General features: G+C 36.0%; 1 pseudogene; it reads left to right on the plus strand.

Moving 5' to 3' along the window:
* The first annotated feature begins 766 nt into the window (after positions 1–766).
* LOC141514812 (peptidyl-prolyl cis-trans isomerase FKBP1A pseudogene) lies at positions 767–1,322 on the plus strand (annotated as a pseudogene).
* The last annotated feature ends 20,894 nt before the right edge of the window (positions 1,323–22,216 follow it).

A 22,216-nucleotide genomic window follows, 5' to 3' on the forward strand; every position in this document is an offset into this window, starting at 1 on the left:
AGCCATCTGGGTCATATATGAATCAGCATAATTGGAGATGGTCCTGGATTCAAGACAATCAGGATTAATTGCCTTACCCAGTCACATAGCTAGTGTCAAGTGATTGAGGTGGCATTTGAACTCAGGTCCTTCTGCCTTCATGGTCAATGTTCTACCCAATGCGCCACCTATTGACCCCTTTAGTTATTTAATAAGTTCTGACTGTTTCCTTACAGATTTGTCTAGATCTTGTCCACAGGGATAGCATGTAAGATCCTGATACAGCTGTTGCCTAATCAAGAAATAGCAGTATGGTGGGTGTGGAACTTGACAAAAATGAATTTTAACTCCCTCAATAAATTTACCTAGAACTATTATTGACCAAAATTACTTAAAATGTCAAAGCAAGTTCCATGGACTGACTTCCCCTGCTCTAGCCCTTCAATGACTTGCTTTCCAGGGTCTCCTCATAACCAAACCTTTCTCTGTTTGTTTGCGCATATCTACTTGCCTGTTCCTTCATAATATGTTCACTTATCAGTTACTGTCTAATTTAATTGTATTTTGTTTTGTTTTGTCAAGATCAAATATATAGCTAATGCTTTGTCCAGGTGTGGATAGAATTCCAGATTTAAGAGTCAGGAAGAGTGTGTCCCTGTGACAGCCAGGAGCAGCGCGCGAGGCCACATCCTCAGCAGCACCCCGGCGCCCTCCTCGCCTCGCCGCCCGCCCGCGCCCCACGGAGCCTCCACCCCTGACTCGCTCCAGGCCGGCCGGGAAGGGAGTGCAGGTGGAGACCATCTCCCCCGCTGACGGGCGGACCTTCCCCAAGCGCGGCCAGACCTGTGTGGTGCACTACACGGGGATGCTTGAAAATGGGAAAAAGTTTGATTACTCTCGTGACAGAAATAAACCCTTCAAGTTTGTGATGGGCAAACAGGGGGTGATTCGAGGCTGGGAAGGAGTTGTCCAGATGAGTGTGGGTCAGAGAGCAAAATTGACTCTCTCCAGACTATGCTTATGGTTCCACTGGTCATCCAGGCATCATTCCACCAAATGCTACTCTCATCTTTGATGTGGAACTTATAAAATTGGAATAACAGGAATGATTTCTTCCCCTAGCTCCCTGTTTCTTGAATTGGACACATGGAAGAGTCCAGAGTCTCAGCTTCAAGAAGAAGAATGCACATGAATTTATATGGAGCTTTCCCCCTGATATTCCACTACATTCATTGTATAGACATATACCCCCGATTGAATGTGTTATCACTTGGCTTTGCTTCCAACTCTTCCTCCTTGTACATGTGTTGTCCGTAAACTATACACCGTAAACCTCAACTTGTCAAGTCAAAAAAAAAAAAAAGACTCAGGAAGAGCTAAGCACAGCAATTCTACATACAAATTATATAACTATAGGGAAGTAATTTAAACTTTTCCAGTTTTCTCAACTGTAAAATGGGAATAATAATAATAATAATAATAATAATAATAATAATAATAATAATGATAATATGTATCATACCTATCTCAAGGGATTGTTGTGAAGTTCAAATGATATTAGGTGTGGAAAGTGATTCTCAAAATTTAAAACACTATTACAAAGGAAGTTATTAAAAATAATGAATTCAATGATCTTAGAAAAATGTAGAAAGACACACAAAATAAAGAAGAGTGAAATGAACAGAAACAAGAGAATATTGTACACAGTAATAACAATATTATTTTAAGAACAACTTGGAACAAATCAATTATTTATACTATTATAAGTACCCAAATTAATTAGAGTATATATGAAGAAAGGTGCTGTTTGCATCCAAAGAAAAACTGATAAATAGGAGTAAGTATAGAACAATTTTACATAGATATACCTACTTGTGTCTAATATTAGTCATCTCTAAGATGGTGGGAGAGAAGAAAAAAAGAAATTTATATATTTAAATGAAATGCCAAATAATTCAAAATAGATTTTCAGTTTCATGTGCTATCATCTTTTTAAAAATTATTCAACATTCTGGAAGTGCTTGTTTTATTCCATAAATTAAAAAAGTAAGTTATTTCTATTATTAGTAGTTTTTTGCTATTTTACTATTAGCTCCAAATAGTAAGTGCCACAATAGTTATTTATAAATTGACTTTGAAATATTCAATGTATTTTTTTACTAATAAAATTTCACTCTTAAAGTAACACCTGAGAAGCTCACATTGCCATGTCTCAAGGACAATCAGCTAATAGGCATAAATTGATTTGATTTATTCAAATAGGCTGCATGAATGACCAGAATGGAGATGCCCTATTTACCAAACAAGAAACAATTTGTTTCATTGCAATGCACTGATCACTGACTACCCTCCCCCACCTCTTACTGTGGAAATCCTGGAGCTATAAATCTGTCTAGGACAAATTCATTTGAGCCATGGAAGGTGATGACAAAGAAGGAAATTAGTCAGTCAATATGTATTCATTAAATGCCTACAATGTACTCTACACTATATTAAATTCTAGGGAATCAAAAAAGTCCAAAGACAGTCTCCTCTCAGAGAATTTATAGTCTGAGGAAAGGGCAACATACAAACCACTATGTGGAAACAAGATATAGCAGGATAAATTGGAGACAATCATAGAGAAAAGGCATTCGCATTGAGAGGAATTGAGAAAACTTCTCATAGAAGTTGAGATTTTCTCTGGCAGAGGAGGAGAGAGAGAATTCCAGGCATGAGAGACAAACAGTGAAAATGGCTGGAGTTGGAAGATTGAGAATTTTTTTTATTATTTTTTTAGGTTTTTTGTAAGGCGAATGGGGTTAAGTGGCTTGCCCAAGGCCACACAGCTAGGTCATTATTAAGTGTCTGAGACCAAATTTGAACTCAGGTACTCCTGACACAAGGGCAGGTGCTTTATCCACTGCACCACCTAGCTGCCCCGATTGAGAGTTTTTCAAGAGGAACAGTAAAGAAGCTAGTGTAACTGAATCTCATAATTCATGGGATAGGTAGCAAGATAACTGGAAAGGTAGGAGGGTATGAAAGGTTTTGAATGACAAGCAAAATATTTTATATATGATCCCAGGGCTGAAAGGGAGTCACAAAAGTTTATGAATAAGTAGTAGATGACACAATCAGATCTTTTATTTAGGAAGATCACTTTGCCATCGTAGTAGATAATGGCTTATAGCTTGTGGCAGGCAATCAGGAGTCTATTACTGGAGTGATTTAATAAGAGTCTATACCAAGATAGAAACCGAGGCAGAGAAAACGAAGCATAAATATGTATAACGAGTTTTGAAGCTAAAGTCAACAGACCTTAGCAACAAATTGTTTGGGAGGGTGGTGAGACAGAGTGGGAGTGAAGGATGACATTTAAGGTTTAAGCCTGGGTTACTGGCAGGTTGGTAGTAACCTTGGTAGTATTCAGGAAGTTAGGAAGGAGAGAGGATTTATGAGGAGATGAATTCAGTTTGAGACAACCAAAATAAGGGCATTGTTCCTGCTGTGGCTGCAAAAGTCAACTCCTTCTGTAGAGGTCTTGGAGCCTGTAGAGTTTAAGAGGGGTGGTATGTCCCAGGAGAGAAGCATCAGGAGGATGAGAGCCTCATAGATCATTAGATGACATGTCATTAGCAGATGACAAAGTGAAACCTAAGGATGATGGGATGACCTCAAGTGAATGGATACTCAATTCTCACCAAAAGCAAGACATTCTGCCACCCTTTTGTAAATAGGCTGGGGAAAAGTCCCCTTTGCCTGGTGTTAGTTATACCACTAATAAAAGACAGTGGGGAAAAATGGTAGTGGTTGACAAAATGAAATCTCTCTGGTCTGAAATAGATTTTTTTTAAATGGTAGTATTCTCTGAGGGAACAGCAAATATCACATTAGAGGATTGTAAAGAAAGTCAGGCCAAAGGAATAAGTTGAGTTTACTCAAACATCTGTAGCTTCAGAACTTTTATCAAGGATTTCCATATTAACATTTGATTTTACCCTGGCTACTGCATAATTTTCTACTCAATTTGCTCCTGATAAGTTACAGACCTTAAAACATTCTTATCAAAAATCTTTCCATAGTGTAGAAAAACTTGCAGCTCCTGTGATGTCCTTTCTGGCATGAGGGAAAAGGGCAGGAATTGGGGTTGAAAGGAAGCTTTAAATCATGGGAATAGGAACCAGGCTCTTTTGAATATTCATCATACTTGTTTTTCTCCCCTAAGTCTGTAATATTTATCAAAATTTTATTAACAATTCTGTTTTACTTTAGGTATGAAATCATTTGTAAACTGGATTCCTGGTTTTGGATCATAACAATGGCAATTCTCTGCCTCATCACCAGGTCTAAATTGTGTTTGGGAAAGAAATGCACTCCATTAGCACATGCCAGAATGATGAAATTGGGTTCTCAACAATCTATGCTTGGGATTGGGTGTTGGGAAAAATATGGGGGCCCTTATTTTAAAATAGGTCAGACCAAAAGTGTTTATCCTCAATCTTATTAGCCAATGATTTGATGTGACAGCCAGATAGGTATTTATGAGGGTGATGGTTGTTTTTATTAGTCACTGGGAAAAAAATCGAAACATGGATTTTTTTCCTAGGGATATGGATAGAGGTCTTTATCTATGATTTCATCTTTAGAGGCAACTTCCAGCATGGAAAATCTCTCAAATAATATGAGTAGGTAATTCCTGTGCAACTTTTGATCTTGGAGATTTGCTGAAGACATGGTAAGGTTAAATCACTTGCCAGTATGTATCCTGATTTGGAATCAGAAAGAATTAAACTTCAATCCTTCCTCATATACTTTAATACATGACCCTAGACAAATCCTTTGCCCTCCTTCAGCCTCGGTTTCCTCATCTCTAAAGTTGAGATAGTAATAGGGGTTCTTATAAGAATTATATGTGATATATCATAGTGCTTTGCAAACCTTAAAGGTCTTTGCAACAATATAAATTATTATGGGTTACATATCTGATAAATAGTAGATGCTTCAAAATACTTCTTAAATTGAATTTAATTCCTTATTCTAAGCATGGCCCTCATTTTTAGAACTTCGTTTCCTGGAGTCCATAAATATGTTTTATGTTTATATTTTGATAAGCACAATTCAATATAATTAGCTCCTTCATAATCATATATACTTACTTTTATGCATTTTAAAATACTCTGAAAAGGGTCTATAGATATCAACATATTACTACTTAAGAAGTTCTTGAAAGAGAAAAATTTAAGAATATTTCAATCTACTTACTAGCTGTGTGATCTTTGATAACTCATTTAACCTCTGTCTGCCTCAATTTTTTTCATCTGTAAAAACTGGTAAAAAAAATGTAAAATTTTGAGACAATAGCACCTACCAGTAAGATTGATGTAAGGATTAAATGAAATTTTATGTATATATGCATATATGTACCTAGATATGCATATTTGGTGCATACCCATATAGCAAACAGAAATATGTATGTATGTATTACTTTACAAATTGTAAAGGTCTACATAAATATTAGTTATTATTATTATTCTCAACACCATCATCATCATCACCCCCCTTGTTGCCTTTCATATAGTTGAATAAAATGTGTGACTTTTAAAAATTTTCCTTTTTATGTTATGTTTCCTGTTCTTTCTGCTTTGACCTTAAACAAGGAGGTGAACTGGAAAGTGTGATAAATAATTATTTCTTAAATTTGACTAGAAAGACAGGTAACATGACCAAGGGATTAAGCATTTGTATTGTACCTCAATATGATTGGGGCTATGTTAAGTGCTTTACCATTATTATCTCATTTGATCCTCACAACAATTCTGGGAGATAGGTGTTATAATTATTATTTCTATTTTACAGTTGAGAAAACTGAGGCAGACAGAGATGATGTGACTTGCCCAAGATCACACAGATATTAAGTATCTGGGGTTGGATTTGAACTCAGGGTTTCCTGAATCCAAACCCAGTTCTCTGTCTATTAGAAAACACCATTGAGGGGGCTCAGTGGATAGAATATCAGCCCTAGAGTCAGGAGGACCTGAATGTAAATCTGACCTTAAACCCATAATAATTACCTAGCTGTGAGACTTTGGGCAAGTCACTTAACCCCATTGACTTAAATTAATAATAAATTTTTTTAAAAAAAGAAAACACCAGGGAGGCTAGGTGGTGTAGTGAATAAAGCACTGGCCCTGGAGTCAGGAGTACCTGGGCTCAAATCTGGTCTCAGACACTTAATAATTACCTAGCTGTGTGGCCTTTGGCAAGCCATTTAACTCTGTTTGCCTTGCAAAAACCTAAAAAAAAAATGTCACTGAGTCAAAGTCAAGGGACCAGACTTGGAGTCCTGATTTTGTCACTACTTGCATAATGTAGTATAGACTATTTCATTATGGGCCTCAATTTTCTTATCTATAAATGCTTTGGGAGAGTCCTGAGTCCTCTATCAACACTAAACCTGTGTTCCAATTAGCCCATATAAATCATCAAGGTGGAAATAAAAAATATCATTTTAGGCACTCTATAAATATTATATGCTTAGGCACGTAGAACAGATGCAAGCTTCTACTTCTGAGTTTGGGGAAAAAATGAGAATGATGACTTTTTGAGTAAATGAAATATTATGTTTTGCACAGACTAAATCTTCCAGGTAATCTGAACAGAAATTCAAATTATGGACACTTTCAAATCTGTTAACTTCAGTAGGTTAGAACATGATGGGGAGGCCAAGGTAATAGGAGGAATCTCCATACATGCCAGATGAGACTGAAACTCTGTTACATAATCAGATAAAAGGACGATTCCTAGGCTAAGAAGGCCATTTTCACAACTGCACATTCTTGATCATAAGAATACTTATTGGACAATAGAGTGGGAACAGATCAGCCAGACAAATCAATTGAATTTATTCATTTATTCCATAATCATTTTTAATTTTCTATATAAGGGACAAGTATTAGACTAAATAGTTAAGATGCAAAAATAAAGATGAAACAGTTTCTATTCTGAAGGAATTTATATAAAATTTAGAGACCTTATACACACACATATAAGTAAAAATAAGATATTAAAGGGATGAAACGGGAGTGGGGAATAGACAGAGAGGGAGGGGGGAGAAAGACAGACAGACAGAGACAGAGACAGAGGCATTCACAGAGTGAGACTGAGAAAGATATAGAGTCAGACAGAGAGTAACAAAGACAGAAGAAAAGAAAGAGAAAAAGACACAGAGAACTTCAGGGCAATTGAGATACAAAGAAAATATGAAACATTTCCTGAACTGGCAGCTAGATGGTACAGTACACAGAGCACTGACCTTGGACTCAGGAGAACAGGAATCTAAATCCAGCCTCAGACACTTGATTGACTAGTTATGTGAACTTAGACAAGTCACTTAACGTTGAATGCCTCACATTCAGGGTCATCTCCAGTCATCCTGATCCTTTTCTGGTCACTGGACACAGACGACGCTGGAGGAGAAAGAGAGACTGATGACTTTATACAGTACCCCCTCATTCAAATTCAATCATGTGGTTGTCATGGCATCACCTAACTGTTGGGATGCTCTTCTTCAAAAATGAAGGACAAATTTTATCATTATAGTGGACAGAATACTGGAGTTGGAACTAGGAAGTTTGGGGTTTAAATTTAATCTCCATAACTAGTTTGAGACAGACACAGAGAGAGAGAGAGAGAGAGACAGACAGACAGACAGACAGACAGACAGACAGACACAGACAGAGCCATACAGGCACATGACAGATACACAAAGGTATGGACACAAAGACAGAAAATCAGATGATAAACATACAGACACAGAGAGACAGAGACAGAGAGACAGAGACAGAGACAGACAGACAGAGAGACAGAGACAAAGCATAAAATAGAGCACTAAAAACACTGGACTATGAGTTAGGACAAGAATAAAGATGAGACAGAGAAAACCAAGTAATGGCCCGATAGGTAGAAGAACTGTAACAAATACTCACAAAGGAGAGAGAAAAAAAGAGTATCTTTTGACAAATACTCACAAAGGAGAGAGAAAAAAGAGTATCTTTTGACAAATATTGGAGAGTTAAGAAGAGGGGTTAGTTTTTAGAGAAAGAAAACAAATTCTGCTCTGGATATATTAAGTACAGATCAACAGTGTAAATGCTACAAGGGTAAAGATAGATGAGCTCTGAAAAAAATGCCACCTAGCATCCAAGCGTTGATAAATAGAATTGTAACTGAAAAAATCCATTCAGATCACATCCCCTTACTAATAATGGGTAAGAAGCATCAAGGTTCTATGCTGAGAACAAAACATACTAGGATCTAAAAGATCACAGCTTTTCAATAAAGTAGGACTTCATATATGGAAAACAGCTTTGTACTTTTGGTATCTAAGCATTTCTAAATTTTGTCACACCCATGCTAAGCATTTGTTATTTGAAATTAATGATTTGTCCACTTTTCCAAGTACAGCTTAAAATCCAGTTGCCAAGAGATATGGTAGAAAGATAATGTGAATTTAGTCTAAAAAGTTATGTTCAAATCCCAAGTCCATTCATTTATTTGTGACACTATACCAATTTCTCTGTGCCTCAGTTTCCTTAATTGTTAAATAAAATCTTTGACCTAGAAAATCTTTAAGTCCCTTTTTATACTCTAAATTTATGATCCCATGATCTTATGGAAAAAAGAGTATCTAATTTTTTGTTTTTATTTTATTTTTTCATTTCCTTAATTTTTAGAAAGATTTTTATTAATTTTGAATTTTACAATTTTACCCTTCTTGCTTTCCTCCCCCCACCTCCCACACAAGGCATTCTGTTAGTCTTTACATTGTTTCCATGGTGTATATATATTGATCTCAGCTGAGTGTGATGAGAGAGAAATCATATACTTAATAAAGAAAAATAAAGTATAAAAGATAGCAAAATTACATAATAAGATAACATTTCCCCCCTAAATTGAAGGTAATAGTCATTGGTCTTTGTTCAAATTTCACAATTCTTTCCTCAGGATTCAGATGGTATTCTCCATTGCAGATAGCTCAAAATTGTCCCTGGTTGTTGCACTGAAGGAATGAGCAAATCCATTAAAGTTAATCATCACTCCATGTTTGCTGTTAAGGTGTACAACGTTTTTCTGGTTCTGCTCATCTCTCTCAACATCAGTTCACACAAATCTTTCCAGGCTTCCCTGAGTTCCCATCCCTCCTGTTTTCTAATACAAAAATAGTGTACCATGACATACATATACCAAAATTTGTTAAGCCCCAATTGAAGGACATTTACTTAATTTTCAATTCTTTGCTACCTCAAACAGGGCTGTTAATGAATATTTTTGTACAAGTGATTTTTTTACCTTTTTTCATAATCTCTCCAGGGTATAGACCTAGTAGTGGTATTGCTGGATCAAAGGGTATGCAAATTTTTGTTGCCCTTTGGACATAATACCAGATTGCTCTCCAGAAAAGTTGGATGAGTTCACAGCTCCACCAACAATGTATTAATGTCCCAGATTTCCCAAATCCCTTCCAATACTGATCACTGTCCTTTATGGTTATATTGGTCAGTTTGAGAGGTGTGAATCAGTATCTCAGGGATGCTTTAATTTGCATTTCTGTAATAAGTAATGATTCAGAGCAATTTTTCATATGACTGTGGATCACTTTGACTTCCTCATCTGTAATTGCCTTTGCAAATCCTTAGCCCATTTGTCAATAGGGGAATGGCATTTTTTTTTGAAAATTTGACTCAGTTCTGTGTATATTTTAGAAATGACTTTTTTTGTCAGAAATACTAGTTGTAAAAATTGTTTCCCAATTTGCTACATTTCTTTTGATCTTGGTTACAGTGGTTTTGTCTGTGCAAAAGCTTTATAATTTAATGTAATCAAAATTATATAGTTTATTTTTAATGATGTTCTCTATCTCTTCCTTGGTCATAAACTGCTTCCCTGTCCATAGATCTGAAAGGCAAAATACTCCTTGATCTTCTAGTTTGCTTAAAATATTGGGGTTTTTTATGTCTAAATACTGTATCCATTTAGATCCTATCTTGGCATAGGGTGTGAGGTGTTGGTCTAATCTAAGTTTCTTCCATACTAAATTCCAATTTTCCCAACAGTTTTTATCAAAGAGATACTTTTTATCCCAATAGCTGGACTTTTTGGGTTTATCAAACAGCTGATTACTATAATCATTTCCTGCTATTGCATCTAGTCTATTCCACTGATCTACCACTCTATTTCTTAACCAATACCAGACAGTTTTGATGACTGATGCTTTACAAAATAATTTTAGATCTGGTAAGGCTAATTCACATTAAATCCCTGGAAATTCTTGACTATATTTCTCCATATAAATTTACTTACAACTTTTTCTAACACATTAAAGTAATTCGTTGGCATTTTGATCGGTAGGGCTCTAATGGGGGATTTAGTTTTGGTAGAACTGTCATTTTTATTATGTTAGATTGACCTATCCATGAACAGTTGACATTTGCTCAGGTATTTAAGTCTGATTTTATTTGTGTGAGAAGAGTTTCGTAATTGTTTTCAAGAAGTTTTTGAGTCTGCCTTGGCAGGTATTTTATTTTGTCTGATGTTACTTTGAATAGCATTTCTCTTTCTATATCTTTCTTCTGTAACTTGCTAGTAATGTATAGAAAAGTGTAGGATTTATGATGGTTTATTTTATATCCTGTGACTTTTGCTAAAATTATTATTTATAGTAGTTTTTTAGATGATTTTTGGGGATTCTCTAGGTAGACGATCATGCCATCTGCAAAGAGTGAGAGTTTGTCTCTTCCTTTCCATTTCTTTTTCTTCTCTAATTGCTGAAACTAACATTTATAATACAATGTTGAATAGTAGAGGTAACAATGGAGATACTTGTTTCACCCTTATCATATAGGGAATGACTCATTATATAGCTGTTGAATATAAATGCTTGTTGATGGTTTCAGATAGATACTGCTTATTATTCTAAGGAACAAACTATTTATTCCTACATTCTCTAGTGTTTTTAGAATTTTGATGCTATACCATTGGGTCATACATATTTAGTATTGAAATTACTTTATTGTTTTTGGTACCTTTTAGGACAATATAGTTTCCTTCTTTATCGCTTTTAAAACTATCTATTTTTGTGTTTGCTTTGTCTTTGATAAGGATTGCTACCCCTGCTTTTTTTTCACTTCAGCTGAAGCAAAATATATTTTGCTCCAATCTTTTACCTTTACTCTCTATGTATCTCTATGCTTCAAATGAGTTTCTTGTAAGCAGCATATTGTAGGATTCTGGTTTTTAATCCACTTTGGTATTAGATTAAATTTTAAGTGAGAATTCATCCCATTCACATTAAAAGTTATAATTATTCATTCTTTATTGCCCTCCATACTATCTTACTTGTTTGTATTTTTTCCCCTTTCCCCCCCTTATCCATATTCACCAGTACTTTGTTTCTGAATACTGCTCCCTTCAGTGTCTTTGCCCTTCTATATCCAGCCCATTCCCCCTTCTTCCTTTCCCTTTTCCCCTTCTTCCTCCCCTTCCTTATGTTAGTTTCCCTTTTTCCTCCCCATCCCCATCCCCTCCCTCCTATTTTCCCCTTTTAATACTTGAAAGGTAAGATAAGTTTCTTAACTTAACTGAGTGTTTGTGTAAGTTAAGGTAAAGCTAAGTCTGATGAGAGGAAGATTCAGGTGATTTTCTCACCTCCTCCCTTCTTCCTGTCTATCACAATAGGTCATTTATACTTTTAATATAATGAGATTTACCCCATTCAATCTCCTCCATCCTCCTTACTGTCCCCTTTTTAAGGAGGTATTGTTATTCAATCATTCTATCTGAATCAAAAAAAAGTCATCAATGTCTAAGTATAATCTCTCTAATTCTCAAGAGTTATGGGAAGGGGAGAGGCTATAATCAGTTTCATTTCATTGGATATCAGTTTTTTCTTTACCTTTTCATGTGCCTCTTGAGCCTCCAGTTTCATGTCCAAATTTTCTATTTAGCTCTGGTTTTGTCATCAGAAAATGTTGGAAGTCTTCTATTTCATTAAATGTCCATCTTTTTGGAGCGGCTAGATGGCACAGTGGATAAAGCACCAGCCCTGGAGTCAGGAGTACCTGGGTTCAAATCTGGTCTCAGACACTTAATAATTACCTAGCTGTGTGGCCTTGGGCAAGCCACTTAACCCCATTTGTCTTGCAAAAACCTAAAAAAAAAGTCAATCTTTTCCCCTGGAAGAAAAGGCTCAGCTTTGCTGGGTAGTAGATTCTTGGCTGCATTCCAAGCTCCTTTGCATCTCAGAATATCTCATTCCAGGTCCTTTTATCCCTTAATGTTGATCCAGTAAGGTCCTGTGTATTCCTTACTATGGCTCCTTAGTATCTAAATTGTTTCTTTCTGGCTGCTTGCAGGATTTTCTCTTTTATGTTATAGTTCTGGAATTTCACCTCAGCATTCCTTGGTGTTTTCATTTTAGGATGTCTTTCTGGAGGGAATCAATGTATTTTTTCAACAATGACTTTGCCCTCTGGTTCCAGAATATCAGGGCAATTTTCCATCACTAAATGCTGTAATATGAAGTCCAGGCTTTTTTCCCCTTCAATGTTTTCAGGAAAACCTGTAATTCTCAGGTTGTCTCTCCTCATTTTATTCTTAAGGTCAGTGGTTTTGCTGATGAGGTATTTTACATTTTCTTCTAGTTTTTCATTTTTTTTTTTGCTTTTGTTAAACAGATTCTTGCTGTCTCGTAAAGTCATTAGTTTTCACAGACTCCAGTAATTTTTTTAGAAAAAGAATTTTCTTCATTTGCCTTTTGTAGCTCATTTTCCAATTGATCAATTCTATTTTTTGAAAGCATTTTCCATTTGACCAACTGAGGTTTTGAGAGAATTAGTTTCATTTTTTTCATTTGGCCAATTATATTTTGCAATGATTTGTTTTCTTGTTGCAAGGTGTTAATTGTCTCTCCCAAATTTTCCAATTGATTTTTAAACTGCTTCCTGATTTCTTCAAGGAAGTTGTTCTGTACTGGAGACCAGTTCATATTCTCCTCAGAGGTTCTAGGTCTCTCTGAGATAGGGTCTTTTCCTTCTAGGAATTTCTCTATGGACCCACCTTTTCTATGACCTTTCTTCATTTTCCTAAGACCTTATGTTGCCAAGGGGCTGGTTCACATAAGTTTGGTGATGATATCCCCTAGTGGCTATACTCACTGGGTTTAGTAGGTCCAAGTGGACTGGCCGGTAGGCTGTGTTGGTTGATTTCTCTGGAGTGTCTGTGACCTTAATTTGAGACCCTCTCCCTGAGCCTGGAGGGGCTGGATGAAGCTATTGAGTACTTTTATGGTGGGATTTGCCTTAGGGCAAGGTAATTGCTCTCCCTATTCACAGCTGAGGGAGGTCTGCTTACTCTTAGCCTGGGGCAGAGGTGGGTTGTAATTGTATTTGTTCTGGGAAGAGTCTTCAGCTGAAATGAATGTATGGCTGTAGCTCTCCTACACTGGAACTCACCTTCCAGTTCTGCAGGCAAGCTGCAGAATGTCAGTGCCACAACCTCTCCTCTTTAGTTGCCTCTGTGGCCAATCAGGTTTGCCCTGCTTTTAGGCTTCCATGCTCTAGTGTGCCCCACTGATCAGGATAGTGGAGCTCTCATTCTCTGACCCTGTCCTGTGCTCCTGGCAGAGTGTGCCCTCTGTGCCTGGCTCACCCATGATCTCAGAGGACAAACTTTGAGGTTGATCTTCTCCTAGTTTCTCTTTCTGTGTTTTGTAGATCTGATTTCTGTTAAGAGGTTTGTGTCATATTATATATGAGGGCAGATCAGGAGAGAAGATCAGGAGACTAGCACTGTGCCTGTCTTCACTTGGGCATCTTGGCTGGATGTCCTTCAATTTTTTTTTAATGTTCTTGGATAAAGTTTCAAGGGAATCAGGGAGACATGGGGAAAATTAACCCTAAATGATAACTAAAGAAAATTGTATTCTAGATCTAATTCACTATTTAGCTTTAGACAAGTCATTTTCTCCAACTGGGTCTTATTCTCCTCATTTGTAAAATGTCAGAGTTTGGATTGAGATAATCACTTATAACTCTAACAGTCCATAAACATCATATGAGAGAAAAAGCAATAATTATTAATTTTTTAAAATAATTTTTAAAATAGAAAAAAACAAAAACTGTATTTGAAATCAATAGAGACCATGGGAACCACTGCTGATCCAGTAGTTACTTAAGGAATAGTTATTTAATCTTTATCAAATCATTAACTTTCTCAGGGTCTCCTTTTCCCCATTTATAAAATGGGAAAAGGAATCCTTACATTATCTATCTCACTATGTTGTTTTGAAAAAAGTATCTGAATATTAAAGCATTATAACTGTCTGAGTGTATGTATGTATGTGTGTGTGTGTGTGTGTATGTGTGTGTGGTATGTATGTGCAAGTGAGCATGTGCAGAGCTGGCCTTGGAATCAAAGAGACAATCCCATTTATGACACTTACACAGTATAGGGAAATTTGTATACTCAAGTAACATTTGCTAGGTATTCTTCAGAATTTAGGTCTATCAACCTTAAGATACCAGGAAACTTTGTTCACACTATCCTTATGCTTTTCTTATGGCAGAGGGCACTTTAATTCACTTAATTAGCACCTTAATTTGCCTATGGGTTTTATTAAAGGAATTATTTCCACATTACAATCAAAAAGCTTTATTTTTTTTAAAAAAAGCTGATTTTAACTAGACATTGAAAATACAATAGACAAAAGTAAAATAATCTTTATTCTCAGACTTTAAATTTTAATGGGATCAGACAAGAATGACTTTATGAATATACAGAATAATATAAAGAAAATGAATGCAAAAGACTTTAATGTGAGATAGTGTTTTTGTTAGAAAATGGCCTTGAAGAAATGAACAAAGGTTAGGAGGGTGTTCAGTCCAAGAATGGAGGATGATCATTGGTGAAGAAACAGAAGAAAGGCCAGTTTGACTGGATAGGTTAGGACCAGGTTGTTTAGAGCTTTAAAAGCTAAATAAAGGTGTTTATATTTCATCCAAGAGGCAATAGGAAGCTGTTGGAGTTGATTGAGTAAGGGAGTCACATGATCAGGTCTGCACTTAAGGAAAATTACTTTGTCAGCAGTATCTGATAGACTGGAGTAGGGAGAGACCTGAGGAAGGGATATCAATTAAATGGAGAGTGCAATAATCTAGGGAAGAGGTGATGAGGTTCAAACTGAATTGGCAGCTGTGTGAAGGCATGAGAATGGGTCTGTCTGCTTTAAAGGTTATTTGTGTAAAATGTGGCAACTGATTGAATACATGAATGAGGGAAATTAATTAAAATGAGAACATTGGATTAGTGAGAGGGCTCAGTGGATAGAATACCAGGCCTAGAGTCCGGAAGACTCATTTTCCTGGGTTCACATCTAGCCTCAAGCATTTACTAGTTCTGGGACCCTGGGTAAGTCATTTAATATTTATTTATTTATTTTGCTTCTGGAAATAGTTAACCACTCAAGTATCTTTGCCAAGAAAACCCCATATGGGATCATGAAGTCAGATACTACTGAAAAAAAAAAATAGAAGCAGAAAACTAGAGCAAAAAGCTGATGACTAGAGCAATGATAGTGCCATTGATATAAACTTTAAGATAAAGACTTTGGAAAAAAAAAGAGGAAGGGGGACAGATATAGTTTAATTTTCAGTAAGCTATCCATTTTGAAATGATCAATAAATGATTAGTGACAAGGTTTTTGAACTCAGGGAAGAGATTGGTTTTAGGTAGATAGATCTGGGATGATATCAGATCCATAATATCTGTTCAGTCACCAAAAAAGTTTTGAGGAATAGTCAGGAGTATTTTGAGGAATACTCCTAATTAGGAGTCATGAGCTAGATAATGAAGCAGCAAAGAAGACTGAGAAAGAATTGTAAGAGAGTTAAGAGTAGAACTAGAAGAGAGAAGTTATCACAAAAGCCTAGAGAGCAGAGAATATACAGGGGGCTGGTGTTCAACATTGTCAAAGCAACGTGAAGACAAAGCAAGATGACTATATTTGGTCATTGAAAAATATTTCATAATTCCAGAAATAGACTATTAAAGTTGAATAATAAAGTCAGAAAAACAGATTGAAGAGGACTTGAGAAAATGAAAAGAGAAGACATGAAAGCAATGACTGCAGAAAGCTTATTCTGGGGATTTGGCTAAGAAAGGGAGGAGAGATACAGGATGATTACTTGAAAGTATGATAGAATCTATTGAATATTTCTATTAGGAATCAGGGATGCTGGGACATATTTCAAGGAACTATAAAGGGGAAAACTGAGTGCCAGAATATAAATTAATCCTACAAAACCTGTATGGGCTTTTGGGGAAAAAATAAGGTACAGCCTGAAGTAGTTGATGTTAACTTTCTTCCAAGGATTATTAAACTTGGATCCAGTCAATAAAGAAGAAATATAAATATTTTTGGGGGGAATTTGGGAGTTCCCAGGAATCCATCTTGCTCATTTTTTAATTTCTTTACTAGTAGTAGCTTTGACAGATTTTATCTTCCAAGAAATGCTGTTTACTCTCCTTGGTACCTTCTCTTAGTGGGAAATATCTAGACAGAGGATGAGGGTTAGAGAGAAGAGAAAAAATGATTGAGAGGACAATGCTTTGAAGAAGAAAGGAAGGGCTGAAATCACATAATGAAGTAAAAACAATACAATAGGGAATGTCTGAGCAAAGTTTGAATAATCAATGGACCAGTGTGGTCAAGAGACATGCTCATGAAAAACTTGTGATTCTTCAAGTTGTTCCTGCTCTTTTTGGTGGGTAGGATTTGTTATTTTACCAGTGTAGGGGAACTCTTGTCATGAAAATTTACTACTTCTACAGATTATCAAGTCATATATTTAAGATGTGTAAGAAGTTATCTGACAAAGTAAAGACTAACGGAGTGCTATCTGTGGGGTGGGGTGGGGGGAGGGAAGCAAGATTGGGGGGAAACTGTAAAACTCAAATAATATCTTTAATAAAAATTAAAAAAAGAAATTATCTGAGGGTGATGTGATATAAGTGTCATGGTCCTGTTCACACAAGTCTCATGTATCCAAAGCATGACTTGAATCCGGGTCTTCCTGCTTCCAAGATCACTCCTTTATGTACTGCACCACAACTCTTCATCTCTGTCCAGGTAACCTAAAAAAATAATATTATCCACATGTAAAATGGTTGAGAAGCAAATAGCATGTTGATTAACAGCATAGGACTGAAGAGAACTGTTCATTTATAACCCTGACAACACTAGGAGCTTTGGGAGGTTACAAATGTTTCCATAGACCAAAAATGCCAACTAAAACTGGCATGGAGAAGAAAGGGGCAAAGATGGATACCCCTAGGAAAAGAGAGGTGCTAGGAGCTGGCAGTCGTCTGGCTTCCTATTATACTCTGGGATGCTGGGGAATCTTAGGTCAGGCATCTTGAACCTGAATCTGATATAGACAGAGCTTTCATATTTTAGCTCTATTCCAGCTGCCTTCTGTTAAAGTTAATTCTGCATAATCAAAAAGTAATGAATCACACATGCAAATAAGTAATCCATGTAATTAAAGGCAAAGAACTGAAGATAAACAAGACTCCTTTGGTGTTCCTGAGGGAGCAAACAAGAGCCCAAAGTTATTGGTTCACTTTTGTGTGAGCCCTGGGGAGTTCTTGTTCTATGGAGAAGAGAGACAGACTCATAAAATTTGGGAACTGGAAGAGACCTTAGAGAACATTAAATCCAACCTTTTATTTTACAGTAATAAGAAAGGAGACCCAGAGAGGTTATTCAGTTCTGTCTAATAAGGTCACACAGCAAATTCATAAAAGAGAGGGATCAGAATCTGAATTTCCTCATTTTCCTCTGTAGTACTATGTTCCCAAATGATTATTGGGGAAGATGGTAGTAGAGAGAAAGATTACTCCTCCAATATATATTTTAGGGGTGATACAAGGGGTATACCAATTGGTGATCTGACCCTGATGTAGGCTCTAATTGAATGGGCTTAATTGCAGCACCCCGAGGTCACAAATCTTTCTGAACTACATCAATAAATGGGATGAGAGTGGTTGTATTCAAAGAAGGTCATTAGTTGTAAGGTGATTATGATTCTGATGTTTGTCCTTCATTCTGGAAGAAGACCATGACATCAGGGAGGTGATGCCATGACAAACACATGAATTTCACTTGAGTGATGGGGGCTGTGCTAAGTTACCAGTCTTACTCTCTCCTTCAGAGTCACCTGGGTCCAGTGTCCAATTATGAATCAGGTCAACTGGATATGGCCCTGAATGGGAAGCAATCAGGGTTGTAAGGTAGAAGGAAAGCAAATGGTGTGGAGTGTCATTTCTAATCAGAGATGTTTGAGGTTTTTCATATTTTCTCTCCCAGATTTCTGAGGCAGATGAGTGATATGGTGGATGAACACTGATCTGTAGTTACAAAGACATAAGTTCAAATCAGGTCTCATTGATTTATTAGCTTTGTGATCATGAGGAAGTCATTTAACTCCTATTTGTTTCAACTGTAAAATGGGGATAATAATATTATCTTTCCCTCAGGGTTATTGGGAAGATTCCATCAGATAATATTTGTAAAGCATTCAATCATAGGTACTTAATAAATCTTTAAAATGCTAATTTTCCAATTAGAGACAAAGCAATGCTTTTACTATATTAAGGACCACAGCAGGATCAGACATATTTGTATGTAGAGTCTATAGGCTTTGAATAAGGTATTTATAGTGATTTATTTTTCTGAAGAGAAATATTTTATTAAAATTAATTAAGCCACTCAACTATGTGTCACTCTGATTGAAATGTCCTTATTAGAAGTTTATTTCCTTAATGCCTACAATCAAGAGATCTCTCTCATTCTCTCAAAAAATAAATAAACAAAAATAAAATAACAACCACAAAACCCTTTTACTTGGCCCTACCATTCCCTCAAGCTATCTCAATTTCTCTGACAAATTACTGGGGTTGGAGGGTGGGGCTCTGGTGTCCATATTCTTTACTTTTAATACTAAACCATCTTTCTACTCACTTCTTAACCCTTTGGATTCTTCCTTCTGACCTCAACCCCCAAATGAAACTGTTCACTCTAAGGGTACCAAGGATCTGTATTCTCCTGGTTGTCCTCCTACATGTCTAACTATTCCTTTTCACTCTTCCTTTGGGGATTTTGTCCCATTCATTTTGCATGGGTTTATCACAAGGCTTGGACATAGGTCTTTTCTTTTGCCCCTTTCTTTAACTTCTCTCTTGGTGAACTTATCAGCTTCTATTGGCTAAATTACTATCTCCATGTAGATGCATACATTTTCATATATTTATTATATTAAATATATATTAAAATATAATATGTATTCATATATTTACAGCCCTCCTTGATCTCAAGGTTATAGCCCTTCATTACCTTCTTGTTATTCTACCTATGTATCACAAAGACATCCCAAGCTCAAAATACTCAAAATATAGGTTATTATCTTTCACTCAAAAACCTATCATCACCCTGCATAACGTTATAACTATGGAGGTCACTGTTATTCTTATAGTCATTTGAATTTATGATCTTGGAATCATCTTCAATCCCTTATTCTCACTCCTTTCTCATTCAATCAGTCTATTACTGCATTTCTTCTCCCCTCCTCCTAACATTTTTAGCTCCTTTTTGTGTCTTCACTTCCCTCATTGGAATATATTTTCCTCGAGGACAGGAAGTGGACTTCTACTTTGCCTGCATTAATATCTCCAGCCCTGGGAACAAAGTCTAACACATAATAAGAACTTATTAAATGCTAGTTGACTTGTTGGTGCTTTATATTGATTCTTTTATCTGCTCCTCATCTAATTTCTCATTTGAAATATTATAATAATCTCTTAATAATATATTTCAGTCTCTAATCTCTCCCCTCTCTGATCCATCCTCCATATGGCAACTTAATTGATATACCCAAAGCATAAATGTGTCTACATCACACTCACTAGCTCAAGGAGCTTCAGTCTCTGGTACCCCTATGATAAAATGTATCATTTTCTTATTTTTTAATTAAAGATTTTTATTTGAGGTTTTGAGTTTAACAATTTCCCGCCAATCTTACTCCCCCCCACCCAGAAAGCAATCTGCCAGTCTTTACTTTGTTTCCATGTTATACATTGATCCAAACTGAGTGTGATGAGAGAGAAATCATATCCTTAAGGAAGAAACAAAAAGTCTTAAAGATAACAAGATCAGACAATAAGATATCTGGGTTTTTTTTCCCTAAATTAAAGGGAATAGTCCTTGAACTTTGTTTAAATTTCACAGCTCTTTATCTGGATATAGATGGTATTCTGCATTGCAGACAGCCCAAAATTGTCCCTGATTGTTGCACTGATTGAATGAGTGAAAAAAGAAAAAGAGAAGATCCAAAGAAGCTTTCAACAGTAGATTGTATGGAGGATCTTCAGTGAAGGTCTGTCTCTTTGGGGTAAAGGGGAAGTAAACCCAGCTAGGTGGGAGAGGTCCATCAAGGTTGATCATCATTCCCATGTTGCTATTAGGGTGTACAGTGTTTTTCTGGTTCTGTTCATCTCACTCAGATTCAGTTCATGCAAATCCCTCCAGGCTTCCCTGAATTCCCATCCCTCCTGGTTTCTAACAGAACAATAGTGTTCTATGAAGATGTTTCATTTTGGGGCGGCTAGGTGGCACAATGGATAAAGCACTGGCCCTGGAGTCAGGAGTATCTGGGTTCAAATTAGATCTCAAATACTTAATAATTCTAGCTGTGTGGCCTTGGGCAAGCCACTTAACCCCATTTGCCTTGCAAAAACCTAAAAAAAAATGTATCATTTTCATACCAGTCTCTAAGCTTGATTTATGTGCTATGACTCTCCTTCATACCCTCTGTATTCCAGCAAAACTGTCTTACTTATCATTCGCTCTCCATAACATTCTATCTTGGTTCTATTCCTTTCCAGAGACAAAAAACTATATCTTGAATGTTCTCCTTCCTTGCCTCTGCTTTGTAGAATCCCTAACTTTCTCCAGAGTAGTTCAAGTGCCACTTCCTGTAGAAAACTTTTCCTGATTTCCAACTTGTTAATGCTTCTCCAAGAGTACTTTTCTATGTTTATGCTTATATGTTTCATATATATATATATATATATGAAAGCATATATATGCTTATATGTTTCATATATATGCGTGTATATGTATATATACACATATATATACAACTACATGCCTATATAAATATGTAAATTTCATATATATATATATATATATATATATATATATATATATATATATATCCCTTTTATCACCCCCAAAATAAAAAGGCTGAAAAAATTAAAAAATTGAAGAAAATGTTAGGTACCTCTTAGGAAAAACAAACAACCCAGAAAATGGATCCAGGACAGATAATTTACAAATCTGTAGATCAGAAAGCCTAGATAAAAAAAAAAAAAAAAAACACCCTGGAAAATATTTTGCAGGAAATTTTCAGGGAAAACTGTCCAAATCTGCTAAAACAAGAAGACAAAATAACCATTGAAAGAATACACAGAATTTCTCCAGAAAAAGACCCCAGAACAAAAACTCCAAGGATAATATAGTAAAATTCTAGAATTCTCAAATAAAGGAGGAAAATATTGCAAGCGGAAAAAAGGAAGCAATTTAAATACAAAGAAAGCACAATCAGACTCACATAGGACTTATCAGCCTCAATACTGAAGGGCCAGAGAACCTGCAATACCATATATCAGAGGGCAATGGACCTTCAAATACAACTAAGAATTTACTATCCTGCAAAATTCAGCATATACAGCATATACTGTCAGGGGGAAAGAGAGAACTTCCAAAATTTCTTGATAAAAAGACTAGAACTGACAATTCAATCATGAAATACAAGACTCACGAAATGCATAAAAAGGTCAATGAAGAGGTGGGAGTTGGAAACAAAGATTAATCAAAACCATCAAATAGTATACAATAATATAAGAGTAGATATAACACATAACTCTGGGGAATTTCATTTCCCTTAGAATAATTAAAGGGTTCAATACAATCGAAGAGATTGGACTTAAGGGGATATGGATATGATTGATTCTTGTCTCTCCATTGAAAAGGACCAAGATTACCTCATTATTTTTGAGGCAAAAAGCCCTGATGAAAAGTAGGAGTGTTTACTCTAAACTTGAATACCTCAGTTTCCATTGATGTACTTTAATTCTGCTCTGG

The sequence above is a fragment of the Macrotis lagotis genome, chromosome 1 (genome assembly GCF_037893015.1).
Source record: "Macrotis lagotis isolate mMagLag1 chromosome 1, bilby.v1.9.chrom.fasta, whole genome shotgun sequence".
NCBI classification, from domain to species: Eukaryota; Metazoa; Chordata; class Mammalia; order Peramelemorphia; family Peramelidae; genus Macrotis; species Macrotis lagotis.